Below are 18,484 nucleotides of genomic sequence, written 5' to 3'. Positions count from 1 at the left end.
TACATGAGAATACTGTCTTAGGAGAATTAAAGAATATCCACATACCATCTATAGATTACAGACTTGCCATATATTATGGTTTTGCAACGGTAGGAGATCCACACCTTCCATAAATATGGTGAGTGTATATGGTAGATAGCTATGTATATCCACACCTACCATATGTGTGGAGAGTAGAGATAAGCCTGGCTGTATCTTAGATTACAGCCACCTCACTTACCATAAATATGAGAATGAGATATTATAGATGGTTATATCAATGGGATATAGGATATCTTTGATTACAGCCACCTCACTTGCCATGTATATGCAAATTGAGATATGGTAGATGGCTGTATCAATGGGATACAGGATATGCAGTTTCCTTTTTGGGAATATTGGCTGATACTAATAAATATGACACTTACCCAAAAAACTAACAAATAGAATAAGAGAAAGATTTGGAATGAGGAAGAGAGAGAGAGAGAGAGAGAGTGTGTGTAATACCCCAGTCCTATTAACCTTGGCATAATATTGTCCTCTTTGGACCATGGGCCTCAAGACTTTAAAAAGAGTTGTGCCATATTAAGGAGACTAGAGGTTATCAACTAGTACAGTAATCTCTCCTTAGGCGATGTGAGACTAAAGTTTGCATACCCTCACCGATCACCCAAACCCCCTGGTACTTACCATATTCTTGGTGGGGACACCTCACCGATCTCCCTGGCAGGTCTGGTACTTACCGTATTCTTGGGTGTCACAGAGAGAGAGAGAGAGAGAGAGAGAGAAATAAGGGAAGTGAGATATTAGAGATTTTTTTTTATAAATATGAAATATAAAGGATACCAGCAAATTAAGAAAATAAAAAGAAATTACGAAAAGGCAAAATAGTCAAGTGAAAGATTTGTCACTTCATGCTTTTACATAATAGTATGATAGTATGATATTGTAATATGTTGGTCACAGGTTCAAAACCTAAAAACAAACTCTTCTGTGAAGCAAGGGGTAAGGCTACGTACAACTTGCCCCTCCCAGACCTTGCAGTAGCGGGAGCCTCGTGCACTGGGTTACACTTTTTTTTTTTTTTTTAATGATAGTATGATATTGGTAAATACTATAGTGCATGATGAGTTATATCAATGGGGTATCCCTTAATGTGTTAGATTCACTTTCTATGACAACATATTCAAGTTGGCACATATTTTTGAGAAGTTGTATGTTAATTTAAAATCTCTAAATATCAGATTTGATATGATGTTTTAATGATATGGATCTTGATCCCATTGTCTTTGATGTACAGGTAGGAATTTGTGGTAATAGCATGCCCATCAAGGTATCAAGATGGGTCCACCATGTTGGGTAGGTTTGAACGTGAAAATTTAAATTCTCACATCCCAAACTTTAAGAATTTGATCATAATCCACTTTTTACTGGTTACATAGGCCTAGTCATTATAGAGTTGGAGCAGTTATAGTAATTCCCCAACTCTCCGTTAAAATAAGAATTTATCTCCTTATTTGGAGATTAAGGAGATATGATTCTCATAGAACAAGAGAATGTACACTCTCTCTCTCTCTCTCGAATACCAAGAAGTAAAATTCCTCCTTAATCTTTTTTGGTGAGCTTAAAGAAGGGATTCTCACTCTATCACTATAGGAATTAAATGGAGAGCCAACAAGCTATCGTGGAAGGTGAATTTCACGCTTAAAGGGCTAAATCCACTTGGAGGTTTTATGATAGCAAAACCAACCTAACCATCTTCTCCCTTCCATTAATGGTTGTTTGAATGTCTTTGACCTTACTAGCAGGACGATCCTAATTGTTTCTGCACCTACACACTTGAGGTCGAAAATTGTTTTGGAAATCAGAATATGCAAGAGATTGATCTCTTACACGTTTTTTTTTTTTTTTTTTAATGGTGTTGACATGAATCTCTAAGTTTCAATCCATACCAGTAAAATGTTGTTGCCCTGAAGTTTAATATTTCATTTAATACTCATCCAAAATTTTTCATTCATCCAAAATGAAAAATTTGTTTCATTTAAGAAACCAGATCCTCTCCAGCACCACAGAGAGAGAGAGAGAGAGAGAGAGAGAACCTGTGCATTAACATGTTCAAGATAAAGTTCTATTGCCCCATTTCATTGTGAAAGCATCCTATGCAATGAGTGCAGCCGTGCAGTGAGCATTAGATGGCTGAGATGACCTCGTGGCACGTGCCCAGATGCTCTCGGCCATCCAATGCTCACTGCACGGCCACTCTCGCTGCAGAGAATAACCGCTCTACTTCATTGGAGAATGGTAAAGAATTCTTGCACATTTTAGAAAAACAGAAACAAAGGGTTATTATTTACTATTTTCATTCAAGAAAATAATTACAGTTGGAAGTGAGCAAATTCATAGTGATTCACTCAGGGTTTACATAGCAACTAACATGATTAGTTGTATTTCTATATATGCTTCAACATTTGATAGGAAAATAAATCCAATCGAATCATTTCTTAATTAGGTTTCTTTCCCACTATGTATTTATAATTATATTGTGTTTTAGTGACCACAATAGGCCTTGGGGATTTAACAATGGCTAACTTCTTCCATGCTTCTTCATTTTCTCATCCATTGCTGTTACTAATTCTTCTTATTGTTGCACTAAGCATTAGTTGTGGCACTGTTGGAGAAGATAGAAAGGCAAGTAATCTCTTTCTCTCTCTCTCTCTTTTTCTAAGGACGGGTATCCAGGCCTTTGGCTTGATAGTCCTGCGGATCTATACTAACCCCATAACCGCATGGACCGGGTTTTACCGGGGTTGAATGAGAACTATTCAAGTTTCACTGAAAGCAGTGAAGAGCACTAAAGAAGACCCCGTGTGAGTGGCCCCAAGGAGGTAAGAAGAGTCGAACATAGAACCACACGTGTCTTGAGGCAAAGGTCCCTTGCCAACTTAGCTACCTCCTTGGAGTTCTTTCTCTCTCTCTCTCTCTCTCTCTCTTTCTCTCTCTCTCTCTTTCTCTCTCTTTCTCTCTCTCTATATATATACATCGTTGCATGTTTCTATGTTAATGGTTCTTAAGCCAATTCTTGGATCTGTCTTATTGTATTGATCATGTTTATATTATTGATGGCTGTGCAGGTCTATATTGTGTACATGGGTGCACTTTCTAAAGGTGAAGAATATTCACTTACATCTCAGCACCTTAGCATGCTAGAGGAAGTTCTTGAGGATAGGTAATTAGTTTTGTTCATCAGAAAACACTCTTCTTTCTTATTTATTACACTCCATCTGCAATTTTTTTAATTACATCTATGGATAATCAATTTATTTCAATTCTCAAATATGTTCTCTTTTACTCTTTAAATTTTTGAATAATTTTTTTTTCGCTAAAAGGTCTTGTATATTAAAAAGCCAAAGAAAAAACTGTACAAGGGACGGAAAAATAAGTGAAAGAAAACAAATTTAAAGGCATACAATCACAACCCTAGGACCCTCCTCCACCTTCGGCATTGCCATTAGCAGAAGGAGGAAACTAGGCAGTATAAGAAGAAAAAAACATAAGATTAATAAAATCTGAACCGCGATCTCCCCATCACATCATCCGATAAGAAATGATGTGCCTCTGGAGGCCACATAGCATTAGATGAAGACATCTCTTTCTTCGCTGCCGACTATGCCAGAAAATCTACTATCGGATAGGCTTCCCGGTAGCAATGAGTGATTTTCCAACTTATATCCCTGAGGTAGGAAATGAGAGCAGACCACTTCTGCCATACAAACCATGGGATTAGTCCCCCTTTGCACCATAATGACTACTGATATTGAATCACATTCAATCCATAAAGCTTCACACTTCTTCTCTCTCGCTCTATTGATTCCCTCCATCAAAGCATGGAATTCAGCTTGGAAGCTCATTGCTTTACCTAAAAGGGAGCTAAAAGATAAAACTACCTGAGCACTGCTATCTCTTACTACACCACCTGCTCCTGTATTCCCTGGATTCCCCAAAGACGAGCCATGACAGTTTAGTTTCGACCATCCTACCGTTGGAGGAAGCCAAAAAACTTCTCGCACTCCCTTGATCCTTCTTCTTTGCACCACTATATTCAGATTATTGCATCTTTCTGTATCTAGACGAGATTTACTTCTGTCCTATTTCCCTGGACCATGCCTTTTGACTTCCTCCATGATTGTAGAGAAAATTTGGCCATAAGATCGATGCATTCCCCTGAACCTCCTTGAGTTTCTCTCCATCCATATAAAGTAGGGAATAAGGATCAAACCCACCAACCATACCTGAGATATGTTAGTAGCGCTAGACCTTTGGGTCCACCATGTAACATGCTTTGGAAAATCTGTCCATTGATTCGGCCACGAAAACCTGAAAACCTCTGCAAAGGCACTCCAAATATAAGCAACCCCTTCACACTGCAAGAACAAGTGCAGGAAAGACTCCTCCAGTTGTAGCAAAGCTCACACCTGGAAGGCAGCGGCACTCCTTTACTTTTCACCATCTCGTCACAGGGCAGTTTTCTATGCATTAGCCTCCATCCAAACACCAATTGGTGAGGCAACAAACTAGTCCACCATACTACCTTAGCCCAGCCTACCTTTGGAGTATCCTTTCTCAGTTCCTCCCATACCGACCTTGAGGAAAAGGCACCTAGAGAGGAGAGAGACCAGCAACGTCTATCCCTTTGACCAAGCGGCAGGGGGAAACTACTGATTTCTTTGAATATGATACGTAAGAAATCCGATCGGCCTGGGAGAGACACCACTTACCCTCCCAAATGAAATCCACAACTTTACTTGTGTTATGGAAAAGAGAACAAGGGAGAGGAGAGAGCTCTGCAATTGAGAGCGGACCTAACCATCGGTCATGCCAAAAATATATATCTTCACCATTTCCCACCATCCAACGCTCAGCTTCAGAGACAAAGTGCCACATCTTGGCAATACCTTTTAACACAGAGGAGGATGTATACCCCTTCTTGAATAATTAGATTCAAAAAGCATCAACAAATGTAAAATGGGTCATGTTTGGTATTTTACAGTTGGCTATAATGAGACTGTTTCTATGATGATTTTCCTTGTTGTGGGAATGTTGACTTCATACAGTACGGGGCAACCCCTATATTGTAACAGTCATGTCTATGTCATAATGATCTTTTGTGTTATATGTAATAATATTTTTGTCTTATATATGTACCACATAAGATGATTATAATTCTATGTAACCACAATTGGTTGCATTGAAGGAAGCTAATACAAAATTTTCCAAATTCTTTCCAATGACATCACTCTCTTTGTGCAGTAATATAACTAACAACTTTGTGCGAAGCTATCAAAGAAGTTTTAATGGATTTGTAGTAAAACTCAATGAACAAGAGAGACAAAAGCTTGCCGGTTAGTAACTCAATATCTTTAATTTCTAAAATATGATTTCAGTTTTAAGACAACATATATGATCATAATGTCTTTGGTGTCATGTCAGGAAAGGAAGGTGTAGTATCTGTTTTCCCTAGTAGGACTCTCCAACTTCACACAACTAGGTCCTGGGACTTCATCGGTTTGTCCATGGCTGTGAAAAGAATACCCAAGGTTGAGAGTGATGTGATTGTTGGTGTTATTGACAGTGGAATATGGCCAGAATCTGAAAGTTTTAGTGATGAAGGATTTGGCCCTCCTCCTAAGAAATGGAAGGGTGTTTGTAAAGGTGGCAATAATTTTACATGCAACAAGTAATTCTCTTGGCTTGATATCATTTCTATTAGTTCCATTTATATGATATGCAGTGTGTGATAGATTAATCTCCACAATTATCCATGAATCTTTTACAGCAAGATCATTGGTGCGAGATTTTATTCTAAGGAAAGTTCAGTGAGGGATACAGATGGACATGGGACACATACTGCCTCCACCATTGCCGGTAACTTAGTATCTAATGCGAGCTTTTATGGAATAGCCCAAGGGAATGCACGGGGAGGTGTACCATCAGCAAGGATTGCAGCTTACAATGTTTGCGATTAAGATGGTTGCCTTGGAAGTGATATCCTTGCTGCTTTTGATGATGCCATTGCGGATGGAGTAGATATCATCTCGATCTCGGTTGGAGGGTCTACTTTCTATGACTTTGATGAATCGTCCATACCAATCGGGGCATTCCATGCTATGTAGAAAGGCATCCTCACATCATAGTCTGCCGGAAATAGTGGGCCAGATACGCAAACAGTCGTAAGCGTTGCACCTTGGATACTATCTGTCGCGGCAAGCACTACAGACCGCCATATCATTGATAAGGTTGTCCTAGGAGATGGAAAGGTCCTTTAGGTAAGACGCATTATGCAGTCTTGAGTAATCTTTTGTTTGTTGCTTTGATGGTAACTGGGGAGGGGGAAGAAGATTGTCTTACTTAGGGTACTAGCAACAACTGAACTAATTTTTCTTTAATTCCTAGAAATTAATCTCAGTGAATTATAGTGGATTTTTTTTTGAAATTAAGGCTCCGTTTGGTATGAATTCTTGGAATGCATTATCGACCAAATATGCATATCAAGCATAGCACAAGAAAATTGGTTTCAGAAAAAAAAAATTAAAGTGATTTGTTGCCCTATTATGCAGATTTTTTATTCACTTCAGCTATTGTGAATTGGAATCATGCTTGAGAAATAACCTCCCTCGGCTTTACTAAGCTAGTGGTTCATAGATGGCAGCAGAAACTGCATTGTCTCCAAGTTCATAAGGCCATCAATTAAGTACTCTTTTTTCAATTTCAGGGTAATTCCATAAATTCTTTTACTTTGAATGGAACAAACCATCCATTGGTATATAGAAAAGAAGTAATTGCATCAGCAGAAGAAGATTGTGATGAACAAGCGGCTCAGTAAGGAAGTCCCCCCTTCGTTAACTACTAGCTTCTTCCATCTTCTTAGCTAGATGACATATTACGAGTGAAGATAATTGCCTTTTGTGTTTCAGACTTTGTTACGAACGCTGCTTAGATAGTGGTTTGTTGAAGGGAAAGATTTTGCTGTGTGATCAGTTAAGTATGGGAGAAGCAGCAAAGAAAACTGGTGCTTTAGGGGTACTAATGTCAGAGGATAAATATTTTGACTATTCTTCTCCATATCCTTTACCTGCAACACAAATAAAAACCCAAGCTGTAGAGCAGATCAAGTCGTACATGAATTCCACAAAGTAAGTTTTTTTTGCTAAAATTTCATTGTATTAAAAGAAGGGGAAAAAGAATATACGAAGACAATAACATATTTGGAATCTGGAAAATTCTACTCCACCTTCGGCATTGCCATCAGCAGAGAAAGAACTCACACCAGAAACCAAATCACAAAAATTGGAAATAAAAAACAAAATACATTAAAAGAAGCGGTATCTAGGCCGAGATTGACCATCCACTTCCAACTCTATAGCAATTCGCACAGGCCAGGATTGGATAGGAGAAGAAACTTCGAATTTTGCTGCTGTTTTTGTCAAGAAATCAGCCACAGGATTTGCTTCCCGCATACAGTGAGTGATTTTCTAGGTAAGAGAATTCAAATAGGAGGTTAAGCTCATCCACCTCTGAAGACAAACCCAAGGGATTCTTCCCTTAGCTATAAGAAAAACTACAGCTACTGAGTCACACTCAATCCACAAATGAGTAATACCCATATCTCTTGCAAATTCCAGTCCAGTAATAACAGCTATCATCTCGGCTTCAAAATTTGTGTGGACACCAAGAAAAGTTCTGAAAGACTGTAATATTTCTGAATTTTCATTCCGAAATACTCCACCCGCACCTGCTTTTCCTGGATTTCCCAAAGAGCAACCATCTGAGTTTAGCTTCACCCATCCCCTTTGGGGAGGACACCAAAAAATTTCCATTACCTCTCTTGGTTTGTATCGCACCCTAGAGATCCCCAATCTTTTGGCACACAGTAAGGAGCTAAATGAGAGAGGGGACCCTGTAGCAGCAGTCATCTGGAGGCTGATTTCACTTTTAATCATAGCAAAACAGTGTCTAGATGATTTGGAGACCCCCTCAAAAATTCTTGCATTCCTTTCCTGCCATATGACACTAGGAACCAGAGAGAAACCAGTAATCCACACCTTTTTAAAATGGAGATTCTTTGCTGTTTGTTTCCACCATGCAATAAAAGAAAGCATGTCCATATAAGGTTTCCATTGCACATCGAAGCCTTCACAGAAAGCTCTCCACAAACTACGAGAAAATTCACAGTTATAAAATAAGTGAGACATTGATTCTTCATCTTTACCACACAAGCTGCACCGGGAAGCCATTTGCACTCCACGATGAGACACATTTTCATCTGTTGGTAATCTATTTTGAACTAACCGCCAAGCAAAAACAGCTTGTCTTGGTTGGTTAGATGAGTTCCATATAAGAGAAAACCAACTCACTTTCTGATATTTTTCTCTATTTTCTTCCCAGGCAGATTTAATAGAGAAGATACCTGAAGAGGTCAATCGCCAAAGACATAGGTCGTTCACACCTTGGATGTGAATACGTTTAGCTTTCTCCCAAATTTCAGCAAGTAAAACCGACTCCACATGAGGGAGGTCCCAGGCGGCTTGGCATATGAAATCAGAAACTTTTCCTTTTAAATCTGAGAAAAAAACAGGGTCCAAGTTTGTCTTCTCAGCGATAGATTGATTGTCAATCCATCTATCTAACCAAAAATCAATTTTTTTTCCATTTCCCAGAATCCATTGCTCGTTCTTCGCGACGAAACTCCAAACTCTTTTCAAACCCGGCCATATAGATGAAGACTTATATCCCCTTCGCAGTGACCCATCTTCCTTGATAAAACGTTCCCTGAAGAATCTGCTCAGAAGAGAATCCCCATGTTTGATTTGCCAAGCCAGTTTACATAAACAAACAAAATTCACTTCTCTCATCCTTCTAATTCCCAGACCCCCTTCCTTTTTAGGCTTGCACACCCCTTCCCATTTCATAACAATCTTCTTTGCCACTTCCATATCACCTGACCAAATAAAATTTCTCATCCACCGTTCCACCACCTTAATAGTTTCATCCGGCCACCAGTACACAGAGAAATTGTGTATGGGAATACCAGAAATAACTGACTTAACCAATTCAATTCTCCCAGCCATAGAAAGAATTTTGCCCTTCCACCCTGCCAACCGACCCTTTATCTTATCCAGAAGAGGAAGCAAATGACTATTCTTCACTCTGCCTTTAAAAATCTCCACCCCCAAATATTTTGTAGGGAGATCAGCCGCGGCAATGCCCAGAAAATCACTAATAAAATGACTTCTATGAGGGGCAATCTTCCCAAAAAATATTTTACTTTTTTCCAAGTTTATTTTCTGCCCTGAAAAAGACTGATACTTGGATAAAAACTCATGAAGATGCTTCACGTACCTAGCTGATCCATTCATAAAGATGAAAATATCATCTGCAAAAAGTAAATGGGAAGGAGTAATTGCTCCTCTGGGGCCTGGGAGAGCTTTCATCTTCCTTTCCAGAATCAAGTTCTTCAGCCCCCTACAAAGAACTTCCTCTACCAGAATAAAAAGGATTGGGGAAATAGGGTCTCCTTGCCTGAGACCACGCTCCACACCAAAAAAACCCACTGGACCTCCATTTAGCAAAATTGAAATCCTTGTTGAGAGCAGCATCTGGTGAATTTTGTTGATCCAATTGGGAGAGAAACCAAATTTCTTCAAGGTTGCAAAGAGGAATTCCCAAGACAGAGAATCATAGGCTTTCTGCACATCTAGCTTTAGACCCATACCTCCACCTCGAACAGATGAGTGCATCAGGTTTGCCAACTCTGAAGCAAGGCTTATATTTTCTGAAATAATTTTACCCCTCTGGAAGGCACCTTGTTCTTCTGAGATTAATCTTGGGAGAAAGAGAGATAACCTGGAAGCAGCAATTTTGGACAAAACTTTGCAGAAAAAGTTTCCCATACATATGGGACGAAACTTATCCAAAGAAGAAGCACCTTCAGCTTTAGGGATAAGGGTTAGGAAACAATTATTTACCCCCTTAGGAATTTTCCCTACTAAAAAGAAAGAGAAAACAGCCCTACAGAAATCATTTTCCACAATATCCCAACAACTTCTGAAAAACTGACCTGGAAAGCCGTCAGGACCCGGAGAACTGTCCGCATCGAGATCCCATATCGCCATCTTTATTTCTTCCCTTGAGGGAACAGCATCCAAGAAAGCATTGTCTTCATTAGAAATGAGAGTCGGAATCTGGTCCAGTAACTCATAGTGTGGTTCTACAGGATTTTCAGAGTGAAAATTCTTGTAAAAATCCACAATATAGTTGGCCAACGCTAATTGATCAGAAATCCAAGAACCATCTTCACGACGTAACATACTAATCTGATTTCTTGATCTTCTAATCTTCACTGAAAGATGGAAAAATTTTGTGTTCCGATCGCCTTCTTTCAACCAACGTAATTTAGCCTTCTCAGACCACAGTTTTTCTTGCATCTTACTAGCATTTAAAAGGGCTGTTTTTGCATCCACTTCTTCATTAAAGAGGGCATCCGACATTCCTGAAACCTCAATAGTATCCTGCACTCTTTTTAGCTCTGAAGTAGCTTTTTTCACTTCCTCATTTAGATTAGGAAATCTTTCTTTTGCCCAAGCTTTTAGCACCCCTTTAACCACCTTCAATTTCTGCGCCAAGATATAAATGGGGCAGCCACTCATCTGTTGAGACCAGGCTTGCTTCACCACCAACTGAAAGCTATCATCTTCCATCCAAAAATTATGAAATCGAAACGGAATGTTGCTAGGCTTTTGGATCATGTTTGAATGGATCAAGATGGGAGTGTGATCAGATGCAGTGCAGGTTATAACTCTCTGAGAAATATTTTTGAATTCATCAATCCATAACTCATTATGAAAGCTTCTATCCAGAACAGCCATGACATTACCCCTTCTACGATTATTTGACCAAGTATACTTTTTACCCTGTGAAGAGGTAGAAATAAGCATACAAGAATCCACCATTGCTTGGAACTCTGCTGCCGATCCAACATTAAAATTCCCCGGGCCTTTTTTCTCATTAGAGAACAACGTCGCATTAAAATCACCAACAATAAGCAAAGGGAGAGAAGCTGCTGAAACAGCTGCCAATTCCGACCACAAATCTCTACGCTCAATTTTAAAACAACTAGCATAAATAAAGGACAAAAGCAGTTTTTTCCCTTGCCAGTCGACCTCAATAGAGAGCTGTTGAGCCGACATTGAGGCAATGGAAGGGTGACTCAGACCATGTTTCCAAATTATCCACAGGTTAGAACACCTTTCATGGCGGATATTATGGATAAACTCTGCCGAATATCCCAATTTATTAAAAAATAAAACAGGGAATTTACTCACCTGAACCATTGGTTCAGCCAAACACAGAATATCTGGATAATACTCTGAAATAAGAGATTGTAAAAATCTCTTACCAGCCTCCTTCTTCACACCACGAATATTCCAGAAAAGAACACGCATGATCAAACTGTTGAGTCCGCGATCTTGTCAGATATAGATGTCTGACCTCCTCCTTTTTTCTTCTTCCCCTTTTTTTCTCCCACTGTTTTGCCCTGCTCACCCAGCAAAACAGCTCTATCCACTGCCTGAGCGCCCATCACAGACATCTCCCTTCTACTAATTGTAGAGGTAGGGGCCGGACCACACCCAGAGGAAAAAATCCGACCACCCCTGCTCGTCAGGCCGCCCCGACTGGATCCCTGAATCAGTCCCGTTTTCTTTGTGCGCGATGACATTCTCACAGGACCCTGCGACACCCTCGCCAAAGAGACTTCCTGCTGAAAAGTATCCACCGTATCATAGACTGGGGAAGATCGGACCTGATACGGTCCATTCTCTTTTGAACCAGAATTCTGGTCTGAATCAGATTCTAATTCTGATTCAGAATCAGAATCAGACCCCTCCACATCATCACTAGAGTCCTTCTCTGACTCAACTCTCTCCTGCGCTAATCCCACATTTTCCAAAATTGGGAGATTTGTATTAGCCGGATTCAAATTAATTTGAATCACACCTTCTTCTATATTTGGAAGTTGAGAAGAGATTTTATTATGAGATTGTCCAGCAGAGCCGTTTCCCTCTTCAATAGGTAACTCCCCTTTATTTTTCAAAATCTGATTTTGGAGAGGCAGATTTGAAAATTTTCTTTCCAAAGAAGATCCAGAGATACCCAACGAGTCCCCCTTGTCCGAGTCAACTCCGTCTTCCTCGTATACCGCACCTGGTACCCTTACATTGTCACGAGCACTCTGCTTCTCATCCTCCATCTTTTTGAGTCGACAATTATTTACTTGATGACCCATCCGCTTACAGAAACCACATTTTGCACAAATATCTTCATATATTACTCGCTGACGAAAACCAAAAATTTTAGTAGTACCTGGTTCAAATCTCTCTACCTGAACCTCCTCAACCCGAGTAGCAGCTTCCGAGCAATCAACTTCAACCAGCACTCGGGCAAAATATCCCAAAATTCCTTGTCTAGTATGATTATCCAGGGTAACTGGACGTCCCACCGCCTTCGCAATGGAGAGAAGTACATTATCATGCCAATATTCCAAGGGAAGGTCTGGGAAACGAACCCACACGAGTTTCGTGAAGGAATTTTTCTCATGGATGTTAAAATCCGGTCTCCAGTGTTGAAGCCGAATTAACTGTCCACGCACACGCAAAGGGGTTCTTCTCCAAATAACCGCCTTATCACCCTCACATCGAAATTGAAAAATGACATAACCTTTTCCCAGAGGGTGCATCACAACTCCTTGGCTCAATTTCCAGTTATCTCTTGCCTCTTGACGTAAATCATCCAAAGATAAAAGACGAAAATTTACACGGCCTATTAGAGCAAACCTGAAATTCTGTCTCTTTGCTTCATAATCCTTCTTCACAATCATTCTGTCTCTTTGCTTCATAATCATTCACAATGACCATTGAACTTCAAATGACCAATATATTGGTAGTTGTTTCATGAAGCTGAAGGAACTGAGAATGAATTCAATGTTCATTTAGGACTATTTTCTAATAATGTTATACTCTTTCAAACTTTTTATACTAATTTTATACTCTTTCAAACTTTTTAATCTACAGAAACCCTACAGCAAACATCTTGAAGAGTGAGGCAGAAAATGATTCATCTGCCCCAACTGTTGCTTCATTCTCTTCCCGTGGACCAAATGGAGTTACACTAGATATTCTCAAGGTCTCTCTCTCTCCACCCCAAAACAAATATATATATATATATATATATATTCCCTTCATTCATTTTGTCAGTCTTTCTTATCAATGGTCTTCTCAAAAAATATTACAGCTAGATATAAGCGCCCCAGGGGTAAATATCTTGGCCGCATTTTCACCTTTAGGTTCACCGTCAGGTACTCTTATTGATGAAAGGAAAGCGAAGTTCAGTATATTATCTAGGACCTCGATGGCGTGCCCTCATGCTACTGCTGCTGCCGCTTATGTTAAATCTTTTCATCACAATTGGTCACCTTCTGCCATCAAATCTGCACTCATGACCACTGGTAATACCCTCCTTCAATCTATTTATGCTTGTAAAATTATTTGTTTTCATTTTGATCTAATCTTATTTTCTTTTTCAATTTATAGCTTGGCCAATGAATGCCACTAGGAACCCGGATGCTCAATTTGCTTACGGTGCTGGCCATATCAATCCAGTGAAAGCTCTAAATCCCGGTCTGGTATACGAAATCTTAAATGATGACTACATCAAATTCCTCTGCAATATAGGCTGGGATACCAAGAGGGTTAGAATTATATCAGGAGATAACAGCAGTTGTCCCCAAGGCACTAAAGGAACGCCGTTAGATCTCAATTATCAATCAATGACAGCTTATGTTCAACAAAAAGATAAGCCTTTTGCAATTAATTTTACAAGGACAGTTAAGAATGTTGGTTCAGTCATCATCACTTCCCATTCTAACATTACAATCAGTGCTGACCCTAGTGTTCTTTCTTTCAAATCATTGAACGAGGATAAATCATTTGTAGTCACTGTTTCTGGAAGTAAATTGGACCCAAAGACGTCTGTGGCATCTGCATCACTGGAGTGGTCCGATGGCACTCATACTGTGAGAAGTGCGATTGTTGTGCACTTTGCTTCTATATAATTATTCGTATCAAGTTCTAATTCATGACAGAAGCATGTAAATCAGTTCAGATGAAAAGTAGAATATGCTTGGATAATAAGGCAGCGTTTGGTTTGCATTCTCAGAATGCATTCTAAACCTATAATGAGAATGCTGTTTGTAACACCTTTAAGTTCAAATGCATTTTTTATTTTAAAATGGAAATTGTGTTTGGCATGGTATTTATATTCATATCTTTGAAAATGCATTCTTCGCCTTTTTGGCCTATTATTATTATTGGTAAACTCATTATTCTTTTTACTTACGACTTCTTCTCTAATCTTTAATTTGTCCATCCAACCTAACCTAATAACTCAATGCCCTATGTGAAAATGGGATTCAATCCTTAGGATTTAGCAACATGCAACTATTTCCAAAATCTATATAATTTCTCAGTTAGGAAAACACATTTTAATTGATTTATTTTATTTTATTTTATTTTATTTTGATTTTTTTGAAAAATCTGAATTTGAATTACCTGCAAGCTGCCATTTATATTTTACCATGAAAAAATAAAACGATATTATAATGTCAATGATTAAATGGGTCTTCATCTCAACAAAGCCTTCAATTTTTATCATTGAAAAGGAAATCATTGAAAAACTACAAGGGGGAGGAAGGCCGAGAAGTTAGAATTTTATTACAGATCCATTCAATTCTAATGTTGGTACCTAACTGGTGCTCCACCACCACTTGTTTACGACATTGTTTCACAAGATTAAAAATTACAAAACATCTACTCGAATATTTCAAATTCAACAATAAAAAAAAAGAAATCTCCCATGGTCAGGTACTTTGATTCTCCTTAAATTGATTCACCACCTCCACATATTTAGTTCAAATGATGACGTCTATGGATCCTAATCACCATGCCTACAATAAATCATAATATTTATATTTAAATTCATTAAAGGACAAAAAAAAAACAACTCATAAAAACATGGGTCCCCATCAATTTGTTGCATCTTGTTCCATCGTATCGGCAATATTTTGTCTAACTTGTCCCCAAGCACGTTGTCGCTAGGTAGCAATTGAGGACGGAAAACCATAGCCCTCTGTATTTTCCTCATTGTCATGGTCATTATCAATAATAATTGAGTCTTCACAACATACTTTTTAAACAACCAATCATTTGCTTGTTGTTTCTTGATAAAATTTTGTATGACTACACAAGCAATTCAATTTCAACTTGTTTCTTAAACTGATATGGAAGCATCGTCTTGGGATTGGGAAAGCTTATCTTCAAGACACCAAAACATCTCTCAATTACTCTTTTTCGAATCCTGCAATTAGCTCATCGATCTCCAAGTCATTGGCGATGTAAATCAAGCCAATGCTAGGTTCACTTGGAGGTTTAGCTCTTGGGACGTGCCTTCCTATTTTGATATCTACGACCAAGGCTGAAGTTACTAAGGTTGTTTGTTTCAATTGTTGCAATGCCTTTAGGATCAGTTATTTATGTACTACTGGAGGGAGGTCAGGTCATCTCATTGCATGAGGAAATGGTCCATGGATATGTCTAGGTCACTACCCATCATGGGAAAAAGCATTGACTTAATGTTCGATACTTGTTCACAAATATTTTCGATTCGAAGAAGGTAAACTACCTTCGAATTCTCACAATTTTAAATGATCCTGTGGATTTCATCTTTGAGGCATTGGTTGTCAACCTTCAATGCATTTTGTTCCTCGACATGTGCAATGAACTCTTGTCTATTGCAAGGGTTATAGTATGCATTAATCTTGAAAAGAATATCTTCAAAATCTCTAGTATTGTCTTCCTTTTCCAGCTCCAGAGTGCTTTTGTCATTAGTGGGGACTTATTTGTCCGCTTTGGTGTTGTTACCGATGTTCACTATGCATACATCCTCAGATAAGAGTTATCCTATCACAAAAGTGGCGACGGCTAAGGCAATCTCCTTGGTCCATTCCGCAAGAGGTGGGTCACTCTGTTTTTCAATGGGGGTGATGTTATTCTTTATTTTTTTATCATCCTCCTTGTCATCTTCGAGATAATTCACAAAGTTGGAATTTCCATCATGTGTTGGATGTGGCCTCATCACCATATTAGGCTGTGACTTGGTACGAACCGTGAATTACCCTTTATCTAATAGGTCTTGGATTATGTCAGAGCATGTAGTAATTGTCTGTTGAATGCTCTTTTTGTCCATGGTAGTCGCATGGTAGTTCTTTGTTGTACCATTTAGAATGGGGATCAAGTAATGGTTGCGAAGGGAGTTGGGTAAGGCCTCGGCCTGGAGTTTTTGGTACACTGTTGTAGTGGCATACCGAAATCAATTAATTGCCTCTTGAGTTTGTTAGAAGTGTTCCCTTTCAAGACTAAAGGGTGCAGATCTGGTTCAGTTGGGAACTACCGCATTGAGTTCCCCACTTGTTGCCACCCTTGGGTTGAAATGGTTTCTACCATTGTTTGATTGGTATTGTATCTTGGAAAACGGGTAAGTTTTCCTCAATTATGGCATCCTCTACTAGAGATCTGAGTTTGGACATTGCCATAAAAGTAGCAAATGTCTGTACGAACATGTAGTTCTTGTAATCTGCAAAGAAGAACTTGACCACAATTTGGACTTGTTCTTTCTCTGTTGAGCGATCCCACATTAGAGCAGTCTTAACCCTAAACCTTGTTAGGAAGGAGCTAAAGCCCTCGTTGACTATTTGTCTTGTTGTTTTCAGAACACTTTTGGTCATTTCCATCTCAATATTGTAGGATTTTCGATTGTTAAAGGCCCTTTTGATGTTATCCCATGTACGGGTGTAAGAACTATTAAAAGACATAAGGCAGTATAAAGTTGTCCCAGCTAAGGAGAATTAAAAGGCTTAAGTTGTTCACCAGAGAATCGTTTCACTTTAAGCTGGGTAATGAAGGCCTACAAATGAGCCTTGGGATCTCCTGATACGATTCAAAGTGATAAAGATGCATATGACACCTCATCAGATGACATGGCTCTTGGGACCCATCCAATCACATCAGCACAATGTTTCTAAAGGCAAAGAAATGCTCATCAATTTGGCATGATCTTGTGTAGGAGACCAGACCACGTGAAGTCTGTGAATTCTGTTAGGGGAATTATCTCTTTTTGTTAATTGATTAGTTAGTGGCTATATAAGGTGGGGAAGAAGGGTGTATGAGATATGAAATGAATATAATCTTCTCTGTTCTCATCTCTTCTATAGGAGGAAAGCTACCCTCAAAGCTAGCTAACGTTCTGTTCTTCTTTGGTTCATAACATTGGTGCTTTCATTGAGAGATATACGATGGACGACGGAACTCGCCTCCATCAACTGGATGAATCTATTAAGCTTTTGACTCAGACAATGGCAGCGCGTGGCAAACGTCTAGATTCCCTTCAAGCCACCATGTCCAACCAGCAGCGGTCCCTTTCCGAGCTCATTCGTCTCCTCACGGCCATGGATGGCCGGCTGGAGCAAGTCCTGGGGTTAACAGTACCTCAACCTGATCAGCGCCCAAGTGACTTCAATACATCGTCAATGCCTCTACCCATTCCGCCTAACCCCATCTAGCTCCGCACCATTCTGCTTGATTTTCCTAGTTTTGATGGTATAGATCCGATCGGATGGATTTTCCAGGCAGAGAACTTCTTTGATTACCATGGAACCGCTGACGAGCGACGCTTATTGATCTCCTCATTTCACATGGATGGCCCAACATTGCAGTGGTACCAATGGAGATGTCATTCAAAGAGGTTTAGCAATTGGACGGATTTCACCAGAGCTTTGGAGCTCCGTTTTGGCTCTTCAAAATCTGTGGATCCACAAGGAACTTTGGTGAAAATTACAGAGATATCCTCTGTCTCTGCCTCTTCCCTTGCTAGCTGCTTCATCGCCGATCTCTGTTTTGATGTTCCAAGTGAAGTGCGAGCAGACCAACCCAGTTCCATGCTGTAAGCCATCAGACTTGCGCAAACCCAAGAAGCTAAGCATAATGAAGTTCAATGCCTTTTACCGCATCTACTGAGTCTTCGACCATCACTACTACCTTCTCCGCTGACTCCTTCGAGCTATGTAACTCCACCAGTGGCCTTACACATTCCGAGCAAGCGGCTCACCCCTACAGAGATGCCGCTCCATCGCAAGAAAGAGCTAACTGCAACAAGGATACGAAATTCGAACTGGGTCATCACTGCAAGATTAGACAACTCTTCCTGCTCGTGTATGATAATACAACAGACGATGGAGAACCGTCCGACCATAGAAAACAACTTGACGATGGTGTTCGAGTGACGGTCAACTCCGAGGTGCCTACCGAGATTTCTTATAACAATCTAGCGGAATGGATTTTCC

General features: G+C 39.6%; 1 pseudogene; it reads left to right on the top strand.

The window, feature by feature from the left end:
• The first annotated feature begins 2,184 nt into the window (after positions 1–2,184).
• Positions 2,185–14,223, top strand: LOC122084389 (annotated as a pseudogene).
• Positions 14,224–18,484: the final 4,261 nt, after the last annotated feature.

This window comes from Macadamia integrifolia, chromosome 7 (assembly GCF_013358625.1).
Source record: "Macadamia integrifolia cultivar HAES 741 chromosome 7, SCU_Mint_v3, whole genome shotgun sequence".
NCBI classification, from domain to species: Eukaryota; Viridiplantae; Streptophyta; class Magnoliopsida; order Proteales; family Proteaceae; genus Macadamia; species Macadamia integrifolia.
Note: the sequence above shows the minus strand (reverse complement) of the source record. Positions and strands in the feature narration are given on the sequence as shown.